The sequence below is a fragment of the Phaseolus vulgaris genome, chromosome 2, assembly GCF_051622355.1.
Source record: "Phaseolus vulgaris cultivar YP4 chromosome 2, ASM5162235v1, whole genome shotgun sequence".
NCBI classification, from domain to species: Eukaryota; Viridiplantae; Streptophyta; class Magnoliopsida; order Fabales; family Fabaceae; genus Phaseolus; species Phaseolus vulgaris.
In genome coordinates, this window is record NC_143499.1 from 16,487,293 (window position 1) to 16,506,098 (window position 18,806).

The 18,806-nt window shown below is 35.7% G+C and overlaps 3 pseudogenes; all 3 read right to left on the reverse strand.

The window, feature by feature from the left end:
• Positions 1-100: 100 nt before the first annotated feature.
• Positions 101-13,944, reverse strand: LOC150029023 (uncharacterized; annotated as a pseudogene).
• Positions 13,945-14,482: 538 nt separating this feature from the next.
• LOC150029024 (uncharacterized) lies at positions 14,483-16,240 on the reverse strand (annotated as a pseudogene).
• A 1,017-nt stretch (positions 16,241-17,257) lies between these two features.
• LOC150029025 (uncharacterized) lies at positions 17,258-18,161 on the reverse strand (annotated as a pseudogene).
• Between the last annotated feature and the right edge of the window lie 645 nt (positions 18,162-18,806).

Below are 18,806 nucleotides of genomic sequence, written 5' to 3' on the forward strand. Positions count from 1 at the left end.
TATTATTTCCAAATGTTCAAAATATTCAAATGTATTTCATTCAAACCAAAGAAAACATCTAATAATAAGAAATTCAATTCATTACAAAGTTTTGAAAAAACTAATAATTATTATAATCTTGAGCAGGTGAATTGTGTTGCTCATCATGATTGTTGTCATCTTGCACTTCATCATTATCTTGCATTTGATTTTGTGGAGTATTTACTTGTTGAGTATTTGACTGCGGAGTATTTGGCTGTTGAAAAATATGTTGTGGAGCCACTACTGCTTTAGGCAGTAGATATTGAATCATAAGTTCTTGAAAGGATTGAAACCGGGAATTCATGTGTCGAGTCTGCTTCTCACTTGTTGATAGTCGTTGTCTAAGTTCAACAATTTCTTCAAAATCAACTTTCTTACTAGAATATGCTTGTGTTTTTTGTAGGTAACAATCAACACAGTCGTCCTGATGATCGACACATCCAACCCCGTACACTCGTCCCTTCTACCTTTCACCTGCAACTTCTAACCAACAACTGTTTCTTAATCTTTCCTCCTCAGTAGGATCTAATGGAGTGGATATCGAGGTACACACAGATGATGACTCAGATAATGATCGAGAGAATCTACTTTCAAAATCTTCCTATTAAAATGATAAATATTTGTTATAAAATAGTAATTAATGTACATGTACAAAAAAGTTGGAAAAAAGTTGAAAAAAACTAACATGTGTCCGCCTCGATCTATCATCAACAAAATCTCCAATGCTTTTACGTATATGTGTTTGTTGAAACACTTCATCGAGCGGTCAAAATCCTCTGTCTATAAACAAAACATTTTTATAAATTAAGGTGATAATAATTAATCATAGATTAATCCAAAATTTTATAGAGAAGTCATACCAAACGAATCGCGTGTTCATGCACGCTAATGGATCCTCCACTGTGCAAACATACACCTTTTTTGGATAAACGATTCTTTTTAGTTGTATCACATTTTGATCGATACACAGGCATGTTCCACTCTCCAAAGAGGTTGTTCCAAATACTATTTTCAATCCATTCAAGTTGTTTACCTTCTTACTGTTGAACCAAGAGGTGTTCAAGCTTTGAAGAATCCAAACCCTTTGAATGATGTTGAAGTCTTTGCTGTGCTTGGTGTTGCTGTGCTGGTTTAGCTTAGTTCTGGGGTAGTTTGAGTTGTGTAATCCACCCTTTGATTAAATCTAAAGCATAAGCATCTCAATATTTGTGAAAGTAAAATGTTTTCAAACTAAGTTAAAACAACCGATTGTTTTATCGAAACAACCGATTGTTTGTACTTAGGTGTTTTGAGAAAAAGATTGAAAACTGTTTTTCAAATGGTTGAACTGTTAAGAACCAAAACAACCGATTGATTCGAGGAAACAACCGATTGTTTGTTTTGGGACCATAACAGAAAAACTGTTTTATCTTTGACTGGGCTTTAAATGTTTTAACTGCTTACGCTCCAGTCATTAAATGCTTTGACCAATCTTTTAATGCAATTTAACAGTTTGTTAAGATTTGATAACAAACTACATCTTTGAATAAATTCAGAAAAACAGATTTGACAATTAATCTTTGACAAGTTTTCACTAAGAGTTTTTGAGTTTTTCAAAGAGCTGAGATTGCTAAGAGTTAGTGATTGATCAAAGTCTGTGGAATAGGATTATGCTTGTATTGATTTCAGATTATCTTCTGTACCAAGTGTAATCCTTGTATTCTCTGTGAAACAAGTTTCGTTTCTGTGTTTGCTAAGATTGGTTGTGTGTTCTTGAGGGGATCAAGATCAGCAATCTTGGTGTAGGTGTGTTGACCAAGGAGAGTGTGTTTCTTGAGGTGTTCAAGGTCATTCTCTTGGTTGTTGTGTAAGTGATCAAGTTGTGATTGCTTAGTGGATTTCCTCAGGGTTTTTGAGAAGACTGGATGTAGCTCTGGGTTTGGAGTGAACCAGTATAAACATCTGTGTACAATCTCTCTTTCCCTATCTCTTTAAATTCAGTTTTGTTATTTGATAACTGGTATAAACAAACGATTGTTTCGGTAAAACAACCGATTGTTTTTCCAGTATTGTGCTTTTGCTTTATGTTTTGAAAAACTGATTCCTTAATCAAGGTTTTCTTGAAGTATTTTCATTCTAGGCTTAAAATTTTACGAAAATCTTTCTTAAACAATTCACCCCCCCCTCTCGTTTAAGGCCATATATTCTAACAATTGGCATCAAGAGCTTGGTTCTTGAAAGTTATTCAAGTTGATCTAAAAATCTTTTTTCTTTGGCTGGAAAACTATCTTTTGAGGAAGGTGCTTCAATCTACAAACCACCTTTATTCTGTGGATTGAATTATAAGTTTTGGGAAGCAAGAATGAAAATCTTTATTGAATCTATTGATCAAAGAATTTGGGATTCAATTGAGAATGGTCCTTACATTCCAAAGTTCAAAAAGGATAATTCTTTCATTGCAAAACCTTTGTCCAAATGGACAAATGATGAATGTAAGATGGCCCAACTTGATAGGTCTGCTCAAAACATTATAGCTTTTGCACTAGATACTAATGAATTTTTTAGGATATCAAAGTGCAAAAACTGCTAAGGATATGTGGGACACACTCAAGGCTGCTCATGAACCAAAGGAAGCAATGAAAAAGAATCAAGCAAGAAGGAAAAGAAGGCAAAATAAGAAAAGCCTCAATCTTTGCTTCATGGCCAGAAGGGAGGATGACTCAAGTAGTGTAAGTTCATCAAACTCCTCAAACTCTGAAAATTATGGTCAATTGCTTCAAGCCTTTCAAGAAACACATGAAGAAGCCAACCGATTGGCTCTCTTGAACAATCAGTTAAAAGAAAAGAACAGCTGGCTTGAAAACAGAGTAAAGGCACTGGAAGAGGATTTAGAACATTCAAGAACAGATTTTGAAAATCTGGAAATCATTTACAAAAACTCCTTTTGCAAGTGTCATACTCTAGTTTGTGAAAATTGTGAAAATCTTGAAAAGAAGGTCCACTATCTTGTTAAAACAGTGGATAAGCTTTCTAAAGGCCAATCCAACTTTGAGAGTGTTCTAGCATCTCAAAACTGTGTTTTTGGAAAATCTGGATTGGGTTTTAATCCACAAAACAAACAAGATAGATTTTCAAAATCTTTTTCGAAAATGCTAGAAAAACAAATTGGACCATCGAAACAACCGATTGTTACATGCTTCTATTGCATGAAAAGAGGTCATTCTGTGAGGTTCTGTAAAATCAGAAAACATGTTGTTCCTAAAGGTCTTATGAAGTGGATTCCTAAGGGAAATAAAGCTTTAATTAATGAGTATAAACCAGATGGACCCACATTCATAAGGGGACCAAATCTTTGTACTTGAAAATCTCTTTTGTAGGAAAACTTGGAGGAGAGCAAGCAACTATGGTACTTGGATAGTGGATGCTCCAAGCATATGACAAGGGACAAATCAAAGTTCCTGAGTATCTCCTTCAAGCAAGAGGGTCATGTCACCTATGGAGACAACAACAAAGGAAGAATTCTTGGGAGAGGATCCATAGGAGATGAGAACATCTTGGTAATCCATGATGTACTTTTTGTTGAAGGCCTAAAGCATAATCTGTTGAGCATTAGCCAACTATGTGACAAGGGGTATCAAGTGATGTTCAAGACAAACACATGTGAAATCTGTCTACCTAACACCAAAGAGGTAATGTTGGTAGGTAAGAGAGTTAATAATGTGTATCTTCTAGATATCTCTTCACCATGTTCAATTGGATGTCTTCTATCCAAGCAAGATGAATCTTGGCCTTGGCATAGAAGAATTGCTCATATTCACATGAATCATTTGAACAAGCTAATTTCAAAGGATCTTGTGATTGGGCTGCCAAAACTCAAGTTTGAGAGGGATCACATTTGTGAAGCATGCCAAAAAGGGAAACAAGTGAAAAGTTCTTTCAAAATTAAAAATGTTGTTTCATCTTTGAGACCTCTTGAACTTCTTCACATGGATCTCTTTGGACCCTCAAGAACTATGAGTCTTGGTGGAAATTATTATGCTCTTGTTATTGTTGATGACTTTTCTAGGTACACTTGGACTCTTTTCTTGGAATCAAAGAGTGATGCCTTTGCTGCATTCAAAAAGCTAGCAAGAAGACTACAAAACACAAAGAACAGCAACATAGGTTCTATTAGGAGTGATCATGGAGGATAATTTCAGAATGAGAAGTTTAGCAATTTCTGTGAGAAGTTGGGAATTTTGCACAATTTCTCTGCTCCAAGAACACCAAGCAGAATGAAGTGGTAGAAAGGAAGAACAAGTCTCTTGAAGAGCTTGCAAGGACAATACTTAGTGAATCATCACTTCCTAAGTATTTTTGGGCAGATGCAGTGAGCACCTCTTGTTATGTGATGAATAGGGTGCTTATAAGGCCCATTTTGAAGAAAACTCCATATGAACTCTTCAATGGAAGGAAGCCTAACATCAGTCATCTCAAAGTCTTTGTGATGAGAATCAACTAAAGGTGGCTTTTTATAATGAAGAACAAGATCATTCGCCTTCACATTTAAAGTTTTTCTTGTTAATCTTTGCAAAAGATAAAGCCCAAGCCCAAGCCCAAGCCCAAGCCCAAGAAGGCCAAAGCCCACAAAAGCCCAAAGACCATCCCATGAAGGGCAATGCCAAGTTTTAAATAAATATTGTTTAGAAAGGTGCTTAGAGGGAAACATTAGAAACCTCTATTGTTAAAGCATCTTTTAGTCTTTAGTTAAGAGTCTTAGGGGGGGTGTATTAGTAGATAGGTGTAGGAGTAAATAAGGAGGTGCCAAAGTGAGAGAAAGGATCACACCTTCCTCATGCCTTGTTTTAGGCGCAAATTCTAGAAGCTTTTTGGGAGGGAGTTTTTTTGAATTTGTGTAGCTTACATTTCAGCACCTTAGGCTATAAATAGAGGTGCTCTCTTTGTAAAATTCAGATTTGAATTTATCTAAAGAAACTATACTCAAAATTGGAGTGAGCATTTGGAGAGCTTTTGAGCTTCTACTCTAGTCTTATCTTGAAGGACCATGGTTTCCTCAAGTGGCGGCTTCCACACTCATCTAGGAGCATCCATACTTCTAGTGGCGTGATCATCCAACCTATCTTCCATCTTCATGAGCATTCTCTTCTCCTTCCTTTCTTCTTCTTCAATTGTTCTTGTTGCCTTGTGTTTTTGAGTTGTCTAGCTTTCGGTTTTTCTATTTTCAGCACCTATATTCTGTTTTGTTTTTAATTCTGTTCGGTTCATATGATTAGTAGCTAATTCTGTTCGGTTAATCTAGTTTCTATTCCTTTGTTGATTCAATTTGACAATATTTGGTTCATCCAAATGAGTTTGGGATTTGGTACTTGTTATTGGTGAGTTCTTGATCTTAGAACCATGATCCAACTTCTAAGAAAGTGCCTCTACATTTTCCAGCTCAAGGTGATTCCTCAAAGTGTCAAGAATCTTGTTCTATGTGGCTATTGGAATCACATCATGTGGTATCATGAGTCTTAGGTTCATTCTTGTTTAATTGTTGAGTTGTGTGCACTTTATTTCAAGAGCTCTTTAATTTTTCTTGCAATTTAAGTTTCTGTTTTAGAATTTTAATTGAGTATTCTTGCTGTTTTTCTTTTGCTCCAAGTGTTTGTGGAAAGGTTTATGGCACTCATAATTCTTATGAGTATGGTTGCTCTTTTGGAATGGCATTATCCTTCCTAGAGTTTACCTTAAGCTTCCTTCCACTTGTTACAATTTGTGTTGTGTCTTTTAATTTTTGAATCTTGTCAAGTTTTGTCTTAGTCATGTTATTCCATATATGTCATTACTTCTAGTAGTACTTTTATTGTTTTGATTGTTTCTTGCTTTGGTGTCATATAATTTTCTGAATTGATGTTGATCCTTTGTGCATTTTCTTTTTAGAATTGAGTTCATACTTGTATTCTAGACCTATACAAGTTCCAATACATCATTTTCTATTATGTCTTTGCTAGTTCATCATCCTGTTTTTTATTCCTATTAGGATTCCTCTGTTTCTGAAAAAAGTGCTTACTGTTTTTCCTTATTGCAACTGATTTACGTACTGTAAAATTCTGAAATTCTGGATTTGAGATATTCAAAGTGTTAGAAAAGAATAGAAAAAAGAATCATTCAAAAATATGAAGTACACAAAAAATGATAAATAAAATAAAAAAAGTGTACATTCCTGCCGAAAAAAATACGGTAATCTGGCAGTGATTTTAAAAAATTTATTTCTCTCAATTGGCTTACTGTTTTTAATTGATTCCAGTGCCATTATTGAGTTAACATCTTGAAGTTTCTGTGGTATAAATTTCATAATCCAGTTCGCTCTACAACGTTCCAGTTAAATCAGTGAATATCAAACACAGTTTGCATAAAAAAAAATTTCCAGTAGTTAAATTTTTTTGTTTTCTTCATCTACTCTAGTGCTTTTCCTTAGGTATTCTTTTGTGTGCCTACTTTTCTCATTGAGTTCTTTATTTTCTTGATTGTCTTTCATTCTTACTCTTTGAGTTTGTCTTACATATAGTATTCCTTTTGCAATTACCTTTCCTTGCTTATACCTTTTCTTGTTTGTCTTTATTGTTTCTTTGGTTTTGTGGTGGTTTGCTCTTAAGATTGGTGTGCTTGCTTTGACATATTTCTTTTGAGGATTCCAAGGCCTCAAGATCAGATTGGAGCAAGAACATTATTTCTTTGAGAGTGATATCTTTTTTCAGCCTTAAATTCACTTCGGCAGTTTCAATTACCAAGCTCACTGTTTTTGCTAATTTTTAACTTGTTTGCTGTTTTTGTGTGTTTGCTGTTTTTAATTACAAATGGCTGGATTTTCAAGTGATGCATCCTACAAGCAGAATTCTCCTTCCAAAGCTTCAATCCTTGGTGAATTACATGAAGCACAAAGAACTATTAGACGCTTGGAAGAGAAAATGCAAAAGATGGAGGTCCAACAAGCTAGACCATCTCCTTCTATCCATGATGGGCATCATTCTCATAGACCATCCTCAAGAGCCTCTTCAAATGATTTTGGCCGTGAAGAAGAGCATAGGAGAAGGAGGAATCCACCACAATTTCATGGACAAAGACCTCATCTTCAAGGAGAAAGACATCACTACGGCAATGGTTACTACCAAGATGCAAAGGCTAGGCTACCTTCGGTCAAGCTTCCTTGTTTTAATGGCTCTAGTGATCCTAATGTATATTTAGATTGGGAGGCTAAATGTGAAGAAATATTTGAGATCCATGAGATCCAAGATGAGCATAAGCTTAAGCTAGCCACCCTAGAGTTTAGTGATTATGCCATGAAATGGTGGCATGGAATTGTAAAGGACATTATCTATCACAAGGGTCCTCCCGTGGACTCTTGGAACTCTTTAAAGGATCAAATGCGCGCTAGATTTGTGCCCCCACATTTTAGGAAAGACCTCATGTTGAGACTCCAACGGTTTCAACAAGGCACGCTAAATGTGGATGAATATTATAAGGAGCTAGAAACGCTTGTGCTTAAAATTGAATTAGAGGAAAGTGAGGAAGCTATGATTGCTAGGTTTGTGAGTGGTCTTAGGAAGGATATTCAAGACATTGTTGAGTTACAAGAGTATTCATCATTGGGCTCTTTAGTTCATCTTGCAATGAAGGTGGAAGCCCAACTTGCTAAGAAAAACTCTTTCAAAAATGCTTCCAATGATGGATACTACTCCAAGTCTTGGAAAAACAAAAATTCTTTTTCTAAACATCCTTCCAAAGATTCTTCTTTCAAACCCAAGGATCCTATGCCATCTACTTCTAGGCCTAAATCCCCAATTAAATCGTCTAGTCAAAAGTGTTTTAAATGTTTGGGATATGGTCACATTGCTGCTAATTGCCCTTCTAAACGAAGTATGTACATGCATGAAGGCATTGTAGTTAGTGAGCATGATTCCAATTCACCTAGGCATTCTTCACCTTCTAGACCTTCAAGTGAAAATGAGAGTCAAAGTCCTTGCGAAGGTGACTTATTGATGGTAAGACGTATGTTGGGCACAATTCCAAAATCTTTGAATGATACTCAAAGAGAAAATATTTTTCACACCCGATGTCTTATCAACAACAAGTTATGTTCCTTGATTATTGATGGGGGAAGTTGCACTAATGTGGCTAGTACAAGAGTTGTGGAGAAGTTAGCTTTACCCACTATCTCTCATACCAAGCCCTACAAATTACAATGGCTTAGTGAAGTAGGTGAAATCATGGTGAATAAACAAGTCCTCATTAACTTTGCTATAGGAAAGTATAAAGATGAGGTTTTATGTGATGTTGTGCCCATGGAAGCTTCTCATCTTCTTTTAGGAAGGCCTTGGCAATATGATAGACATGTTTTACATGATGGCCTATCCAATACAATGTCTTTTTCCTTCCTAGGGCGCAAGGTTATATTAAAACCCCTCTCTCCCAAAGAGGTTCATGAGGACCAAATAAAAATGAAAACTAAAAGAGAAAATGAGAAAGAAAAAGAAGTAAGTACTACACCGAGTCACACCATTTTCTCCTCTAAATCCATCATGTTGACTCGTGCTATACCTCAAATGGACCCTCCAAGGTCTTCTTCTTCTTTATCTTTTTCATTACCCAAGGTTCCTATTTCAACACCACCTTGGTTAAAATATGTTAGGGATGATTTTTTCATACCTCCTAATGGGTTTCACCATTTAAGAGGTCTTTTTCCAAAAAATATCATCATTCCCAAACAAATTTTTCCAACTTGGTTGATTCATAGGACCTCCCTTTCTGCAATCCCTTTGATTCCCTCTACTAAGTCATGTATTCCTTTTTCTTACTCTTTTGATTGTAAAAGTACACTGACTTTGTTATATGCAGGGATTCAGAATTCGTGGGCGAATTCTCTCCAACTCGGGGAGTATGATGAGAATCAACTAAAGGTGGCTTTTTATAATGAAGAACAAGATCATTCGCCTTCACATTTAAAGTTTTTCTTGTTAATCTTTGCAAAAGATAAAGCCCAAGCCCAAGCCCAAGAAGGCCAAAGCCCACAAAAGCCCAAAGACCATCCCATGAAGGGCAATGCCAAGTTTTAAATAAATATTGTTTAGAAAGGTGCTTAGAGGGAAACATTAGAAACCTCTATTGTTAAAGCATCTTTTAGTCTTTAGTTAAGAGTCTTAGGGGGGGTGTATTAGTAGATAGGTGTAGGAGTAAATAAGGAGGTGCCAAAGTGAGAGAAAGGATCACACCTTCCTCATGCCTTGTTTTAGGCGCAAATTCTAGAAGCTTTTTGGGAGGGAGTTTTTTTGAATTTGTGTAGCTTACATTTCAGCACCTTAGGCTATAAATAGAGGTGCTCTCTTTGTAAAATTCAGATTTGAATTTATCTAAAGAAACTATACTCAAAATTGGAGTGAGCATTTGGAGAGCTTTTGAGCTTCTACTCTAGTCTTATCTTGAAGGACCATGGTTTCCTCAAGTGGCGGCTTCCACACTCATCTAGGAGCATCCATACTTCTAGTGGCGTGATCATCCAACCTATCTTCCATCTTCATGAGCATTCTCTTCTCCTTCCTTTCTTCTTCTTCAATTGTTCTTGTTGCCTTGTGTTTTTGAGTTGTCTAGCTTTCGGTTTTTCTATTTTCAGCACCTATATTCTGTTTTGTTTTTAATTCTGTTCGGTTCATATGATTAGTAGCTAATTCTGTTCGGTTAATCTAGTTTCTATTCCTTTGTTGATTCAATTTGACAATATTTGGTTCATCCAAATGAGTTTGGGATTTGGTACTTGTTATTGGTGAGTTCTTGATCTTAGAACCATGATCCAACTTCTAAGAAAGTGCCTCTACATTTTCCAGCTCAAGGTGATTCCTCAAAGTGTCAAGAATCTTGTTCTATGTGGCTATTGGAATCACATCACTTTGGCTGCAGCTGTTTCGTTCTCAACAATGGAAAGGAAAACTTGGGAAAGTTTGATGAGAAAGCGGACCTTGGTATCTTCATTGGTTATTCACTCACAAGTCATGCATATAGAGTCTACAACAAGAGGTTGATGACTGTAGAAGAATCAGTTCACGTTGTCTTTGATGAGGTAGATCGCAGAGTCAATGAAATCCCAAAGACCAGTGCTGAGGAAGATGAACAGAGCATCAGTTTGGAGAAGCTGGAAATCTGTGCAGAAAAACAACCGGTTGATTCGCAGAAACAACCGATTGAAATTCTGCAACAGAGTGAGCTGCCCAAAGAGTGGAGGATTCCTAGAGATCTATCAGTGGATAACATCATAGGGCAGATAAAGGAAGGTGTCTCCACACGTAGCTCCATCTCAAACTTCTGCAGGCACACATCTTTTGTCTCTCAAATTGAACCAAAATCAATTGAGGAAGCTCTCAAGGATGAGAAATGGGTTGAAGCTATGCATGAAGAGCTTAATCAGTTTGCAAGGAATGAGGTATGGTTTCTTGTCTCTAAAACTAATGAAATGAATATTATTGGTTTGAAATGGGTTTTCAGGAACAAGCTAGATGAGGATGGTGTGATCACAAGGAACAAAGCAAGGCTAGTTGCAAAAGGCTACAATCAAGAAGAGGGCATATATTATGGTGAGACCTTTGCTCCTATTGCTAGATTGGAGGTTGTGAGGCTGTTGTTGGCGTTTGCGTGTATGAGTGGTTTTAAACTCTTTCAAATGGATGTCAAGAGTGCCTTCTTGAATGGCTACATCAATGAGGAAGTCTATGTAGATCAATCACCGGGTTTTGAAGATCATAAGTATCCCAACCATGTCTTCAAGTTGAAGAAAGCTTTGTATGGACTGAAACAAGCTCCAAGGCAGTGGTATGAGAGGCTTAGCAACTTTCTGCTATCTCATGGTTATGAAAGAGGAATGGTAGACAAGACTCTCTTCATCAAGAAATCAAATGCAGAAATAATTCTTGTGCAAATCTATGATGATGATATCATCTTTGGTGCTACACAAGATAGATTGTGTGAAGAATTTGTGGCTGCAATGAAAGGTGAGTTTGAAATGTCTATGATGGGAGAACTATCTTTCTTTCTTGAATTGCAGGTTAAGCAAACAAAGGATGGGATCTTCTTGAGTCAATCAAAGGAGATTCTCAAGAAATTTGAAATGGAGAGTTGCAAAGAAGCAAGCACTCCAATGCCATCAAGCTGCTACATGGATGCGGATGCTGCTGGAAAATGTGTAGATCAAACAAAATACAGAGGATTGATTGGATCTTTGCTTTATCTAACAGCTAGTAGGCCGGATATCATGTTTGCGGTGTGTGTATGTGCAAGATATCAAGCAAATCCTAAGGAGTCACACTTCAAAGCTGCAAAAAGAATTCTGAAATATCTCAAAGGAACATCATCTGTAGGATTATGGTATCCTTCTCACTCTCCAATTCATTTAATTGGTTATTCAGATTCTGAATTTGCAGGTTGCAAGCTAGATAGAAAGAGCACAAGTGGCACTTGTCACCTTCTTGGCTCAAGCCTAATCTCATGGCATAGCAAGAAGCAAGCATGTGTTGCTCTCTCTACTACTGAGGCTTAGTATATTGCTGCTGGAAGTTGTTGTGCACAGATTCTATGGCTCAAGCAACAACTTGCAGATTTTGGTTTGCAAATCAGCAAGGTTCCTTTGATGTGTGATAACACAAGTGTCATCAATCTTACCAAAAATCAGATTCAGCACTCAAGGACCAAACATATTGAGATAAGGCATCATTTCATCAGGGATCATGTAAACAATGGGAACTGTGAAGTGAAGTTTGTGGAGACCAAACTACAGTTAGCTGACATCTTCACAAAGCCTTTACCAAAAGAGAGGTTTTTCTTCTTAAGAAATGAGTTAGGTATCCTTGATCTTAATAATCTCTCCTAAATCTGTTTTTGATACATGCTAAAGTCTATTTGTGAAGACAAATATGGGAAGAATTAATTGGTTCTTGTATCTTTATATGATACTGTATAATCTGTTAAAATCTCTGATATAAAAGGTTTTCTGCTGCTGATAAAAACAACCGATTGTTTCGTATAAACAACTGATTGTTTATCATGCTTTATGCTTGGAATATGTAAAAATCTAACTTGCTGCTGTAAGAAGCATTGGGTAGTATAAATGCTATTTTTGCAGGTACTGCTTCAGATTCAATCAGAACAAACACAAGCACCAAGGATTTGTCTTCATCAAATAGGGGGAGATTGTTGAACCAAGAGGTGTTCAAGCTTTGAAGAATCCAAACCCTTTGAAGGATGTTGAAGCCTTTGCTGTGCTTGGTGTTGCTGTGCTGGTTTAGCTTAGTTCTGGGGTAGTTTGAGTTTTGTAATCCACCCTTTGATTAAATCTAAAGCATAAGCATCTCAATCTTTGTGAAAGTAAAATGTTTTCAAACTAAGTTAAAACAACCGATTGTTTTGTCGAAACAACCGATTGTTTGTACTTAGGTGTTTTGAGAAAAAGATTGAAAACTGTTTTTCAAATGGTTGAACTGTTAAGAACCAAAACAACCGATTGATTCGAGGAAACAACCGATTGTTTGTTTTGGGACCATAACAGAAAAACTGTTTTATGTTTGACTGAGCTTTAAATGTTTTAACTGCTTACCCTCCAGTCATTAAATGCTTTGACCAATCTTTTAATGCAATTTAACAGTTTGTTAAGATTTGATAACAAACTACATCTTTGAATAAATTTAGAAAAACAGATTTGACAATTAATCTTTGACAAGTTTTCACTAAGAGTTTTTGAGTTTCTCAAAGAGCTGAGATTGCTAAGAGTTAGTGATTGATCAAAGTCTGTGGAATAGGATTCTTCTTGTATTGATTTCATATTATCTTCTGTAACAAGTGTAATCCTTGTATTCTGTGTGAAACAAGTTTCGTTTCTGTGTTTGTTAAGATTGGTTGTGTGTTCTTGAGGGGATCAAGTTCAGCAATCTTGGTGTAGGTGTGTTGACCAAGGAGAGTGTGTTTCTTGAGGTGTTCAAGGTCATTCTCTTGGTTGTTGTGTAAGTGATCAAGTTGTGATTGCTTAGTGGATTTCCTCAGGGTTTTTGAGAAGACTGGATGTAGCTCTGGGTTTGGAGTGAACCAGTATAAACATCTGTGTACAATCTCTCTTTCCCTATCTCTTTAAATTCAGTTTTGTTATTTGATAACTGGTATAAACAAACGATTGTTTCGGTAAAACAACCGATTGTTTTTCCAGTATTGTGTTTTTGCTTTATGTTTTGAAAAACTGATTCCTTAATCAAGGTTTTCTTGAAGTATTTTCATTCTAGGCTTAAAGGTTTACGAAAATCTTTCTTAAACAATTCACCCCCCCCTCTCGTTTAAGGCCATATATTCTAACACTTACCGAGTCATTTCAAACTTTTGTGAAAGGGTTTGAGAATCCTTCGAATGAAATTTTTTCTTAACTTTTTCCTCATCCTTAACCCTCCATGTGACCTTCATTTACAAAACAACAAAAATCATCAATCCAAATTGTAAAATATAAGCATTTTTATAGGGAATAAAAAACAAGTACCTTAATACGTTGAAAAAATAGATCCTGATCAACCTTTAGGATTTCCCCCCATGTTAGCCATGGCTCACCAAATTGTTACTTAATGGTGACAGTGATGGCTTTTGATGAAATTTTTTATGGAGAAAACCTAAATACCAAAACAAATTTAGTAAAAATTATAAGACAATAATAGTAAATTATATAAATTGAATTTTATTATATTCTTACAGTCCCCCAATAGGTTGAATCATAAGGTGATCACCAACTGAGAGAACCTCCTCCTCTAAGTTATTGGTTGCAGAAGTTGAATGCGTCCCTCCAAATTTTGTATATGGGGATGGTGTAATATCTGGGTTTGGGGTTGATGCATTAGAACCAACATGTGGAGAAATGGATGAGGTGGATTGATCGGGTATTGATGACATGACGAATAAAGATGGTGTGGATGCAATAGCATTTGCTACTAAAGGGGTGGATCCAACAACAACACATGAAGATGGTGTTGATCCAATAACATTTGCTACTAGTGGGGTGGATGCAGTAGCATCTGCTAGTGATGGGGTGGATCCAACAACAAGACGTGGATATGTTGTGGATGCAGTAGCATTTTGTATTAATGGGGGTAGATGCATGAGTTGAAGATGGAATAGGTGTAGTGGGTTGAGTGGATGATGAACTTAGGTTGTTTATTCGTGATAACAATTTTATCACATAATGTTTCTTTCCCTTTTTTATTGGCACTCGGTGATGGTTGATCACAACCTCCTGATGACATCTATATTATGGCATGAAATGATAATGAAGGTAATATAAGTTTATCAAAGGAGAAAAATATGCAAAATGTAGTTTATAGAAAATTTCAAATAAACATGTAGAAATTTCAAAACCGAACATAAAGAATATGACATCAAAATAAGTAATGTAATAAAGAGTATGTTAAAAACAACAGTACAACACTAGTTCCTACATCACTAGTTTCCTAAGTCTATTCAAAGCTAGAGATGTAAAGTCATCTCCATATTCATCTTCACTTTCTCCCTCTTCATTGTCTTCTTCCCATTCATTTGTTTCTTCATCTATTTGATCTTCAAACAGTGATACATTGTTTATGTCCACTTCTTCAAGCTCAGCCTCTAAATCTTGTAATCCTAAAATTTGTTCAACTTCAATCACATGACATTTCATCAACTTGGTATGGCACTTCAACTTCTACATCATTAGAATCTATACAACCTCTGTGCTTCATTTGGATTGCAACACACCAACCACGTTTGTCTCTGCGTGAGGTTGGATATGGTACATAATATACTTGTTGAACATTATGTGCAATGGTAAAAGGATCAAATGGCACATATCTTCTATCCATTAGAATATCCACAATACCATATTTGGAATCCACTCGTGCACCTCTGGTTGATGGATCAAACCAATCACAGTAAAATAATACAACTATCTTATTTGAGGTCGAAGAATTGTACTCCACCTCATACATGTGTTGAATCACATCATAAAAATCATCATCACCTTCTTCTGTAAGGCCATTTACATGGACCCCACTATTTATTGTTTTCTTTCCCTCGCTCCATGCATGAGTGTGAAATTTGTACCCATTCACAAAGAATGTATGCCATTCTTTTACACACCTTAAAGGACCAAGTGGTAAACCTCTTAGGTGTTGACTCCTCACACTTAAAGGGTCTTTATGAACCTATAAATATATCAATGTCATTAAAAATTTGATGAAATGGTCAAATAAGTCAACAAAAAGTAAATTATAGAATTTGAAGATACATACTTGTCCCCTAAACCACAAAGGAAAATCTGCATGTATACGAGCCAAAGCATGTGATTCAGTAATTTAATTAGAATGTAAGAAGGAACTGCCAATAGGTGTCAATGCATTAGGTTAACGATAACTTAATGAATGAATAACACTTTTTTAAAATAATATCTTGCATGAGGCTTACTCAAAGTATGATTTAAATTCATTACAGTTGATCAAAACATGAACATGTGCTGAGTTAAATTCTTCATCACTTAACCAACAAGTGAACTCCCTCCCAGAATAACGTCCATGTTGGTCAAAGACTGATAACATTGATGAAAGCCTTTCACTTTCAATCTTGACTTCATTTTACTATTTTGTGGTCTTAACATAAAGTTGTTGAAATAGTGTGAACAAAAATGAGTCGTCTCACGATGCAAATAAGATACGCAAATAGATCCTTCTACCCTAGCCTTATTCTTCATTGATCGTTTAACATATTCCATGAATCTATAATAAAATAAATATGTTATGATTGATAATTATACTTCACATTTTATAAAGACTAATAACTATTATTATTACCTTTCAAATGGGTACATCCACCTATTATGTACAAGTACACCAAGTCTTGCTTCATATGCTAGATGAACAGGGAGATGTTCCATAGAATAAAAAAATGTTGGGAGAAATATTCTTTCCAACTTAGAAAGAGTTATTGGAATGTTTTGTTCCATCCTAGTAAGGTCATCCTTCTTTAGTGTCATAGAACATGAATCTTTGAAAAAAATACTTACCTCGATAATGGGATTTAGAACATGAGTTGGTAACGAACTAAATGGTATGAGAAGTAGGCATTCCATGAATACATGACAATCATTGTTTTTCATCCCAAGCACCCTTCCTTTGTTGACATCATAACATCTAGCCATGTTGGAAGAATATCTGTCAGGCATCCTAAGATCTTTTAGCCATTGGCACACATGCTTTATTTACTCAAGTGCAAGTGTGTACTTTGCTTTTGGTTTGAATTTCTTTCCATTAGGATGTGACTTTAGTTCCAATTCTTTTCGCCTACAATACAAACTTAAGTCCATTCGTGCTTTCTCATTGTCCTTTGTCTTCCCAGTGAAATTCATCACAGTGTTAAAGATGTTATCGAAGAATTTTTTTCAATATGCATGACATCAAGATTATGTCTTAATATATTGTCTTTCTAGTATGGAAGATCCCAAAAGATGTTTCTTTTTGTCCAATTATGCCACTCCCTGTAACCATGCATTCTTTGCACACCACTTTCAGTTACTTTAAGATAAGTCTTGACGCTATTCAAAACTTTTGTAGGTGTCTACTTAGGTGGTGGGGGACCCATGTCTACTTCCCTCTTCTTGAACACATTCTTGTTCCTTCTAAATGCATGATCATTCGTTAAAGTTCTACGATGCAATTTAAACCAAGAATTTTTTCCCCATGATGTAATCTAAATGCCTTTGAATGCTCCATGCAATGTGAGCATGCCAATTTACCATGAGTTCCCCCGCCAAACAACATACCATAAGCAAGAAAAACATTAATCGTTCACATTAATGTTGCCCTCATCCTGAAGTTTTTTTCCTTGAAATATTGTATGGTTGACACCACTCCACAATTTCTTCAAGTCGTCTATCGAGGGACTAAAAATACATCAATACCAGCCTTTGGATTGAATGGGCTTGGTATGAGACAACTAAAAAGGATATAAGGTTTAGACATGCACATTTCGAGAGGAGATTATACGGGGTCACAATTATTGGCCAACATGAATAGGGTGCATTTTATGCTTGCACATATGGATTGAAACCATCAGAGCATAAACCCAATCGCACATTGCGTGCCTTTGTAGAAAAATCGGGATATACTCTATCAAAGTGCTTCCAAGCCTCGCCATCACATGGATGACGCAAAACACCATTAGTGCTTTTATTATCATAGTGTCATGTCATTTCTCCCGCAGTCTGTGTTGAAGCATACGTTCTTCGCAAGCTTGGAATTATTGGCAAATACAACATTTCCTTTATAGGAATTGGTTTTTTTGTTACTTGCTTCGGTGTTATGGTGATGACACATTGGCTTATGACAAAATTTTCATTCAAGCAACGCTCCATCACTTTTATCATATTCTTTATCATAGAAGAGCATGAAACCATCAACATAACAATCAATCCTTTTAGCCTGTAATCCCAACTTCGACACTAGCCTTTTTGCACCATAATAACTTTTAGGCAAATCTGTTTTGGTGGGTGTTACATCCAAAAGTATTTTTGAAATAAACTCTAAGCATTAGTCAGGAACATTCCAACTGGATTTGTAAGATAATAGCTTGACACACATTGATAATCTGGACTCTGATGCCCCTTCATACAATGGCATATTTGCATCCAACAAAAGCTTATAAAATCTTTGAGTTTCTTTATTTGGAGGATTTTCCATGTTATCTACATTTGGTACTTGGAATGACTCTTGTTGCCTAAGAGCATCATACACCATGTCTTCCATCTACATAAATTGGTCATGTTGTGACTGATTGTGTGCACCATCCATTCCCAAAGCCATATAATTACGTCATTACACAAGTCAACTTCTAGCTTGTCTTCACCATGATCAGTCCAAATCGAATAATTAGGTGTTTGTAGAGGTGTACAAGTCTTTCCTCCAAAATTCTTGTACAATCACACTTACTACACGAACATCGTATTTCCCCATCATTTTGATAAATTCTTGTTGGCAAGCTTTGGTTTTAAAATTTTCAACTCCTAATATAAAAGACTCTTTCAAAGCACCTCTTCCTCTGTGACACCTATCATACATCCATCCACGATTTGATGGAAAGTGATCCATGTTTTGTATATAAAGCAATTGAAAAAATGTCAACAAATTTTTAAGACAAACCTTCGAAGACTAGATTGTCATAAATTGTATTTGCAAATTTGTTATTGTTATAAATGTCATCTTTGTTACAAACAAGCATCTAAGAGTTCGTGTTACAAACTCTGCCTATTTCAACCATATATGGATTTCCATAAGTCATCCATATTTGGGTAATGTTTATGTTTCGCACAAATTGACTATTGCAACATTTGATTATAATAAGTATAATCAATTAACAAGTAACTACACCCTTAAATTCTAGTAGATCTTACTAACTAAGCAATAATTGAAAAAAAAATGCTAACCAACCTAAATTAAAGGGAGAGGATGCAGAGTGAATGGTGATGGAGATGTAAATATTATTAGTTCAAAGAAATTGATATACAAATGCAAGTTCATAGTTGTTCTTTCTATCAAAAATAATTTCTACATTCTTTTTTCTGTTACTTTTTCATGTTTTACTAGCTAGGCTTATAATTTTTCAATATGCTATATACGGTACTAGATTTTGAGTTGTATCTAAGCAAATATGACTTTGTATTTCCTGTGTATAATGTTTTTTTTTCTTTGTAACAAGTCTCTAGGCTATATGTCTATTTGTTGAAGACAAAAGGG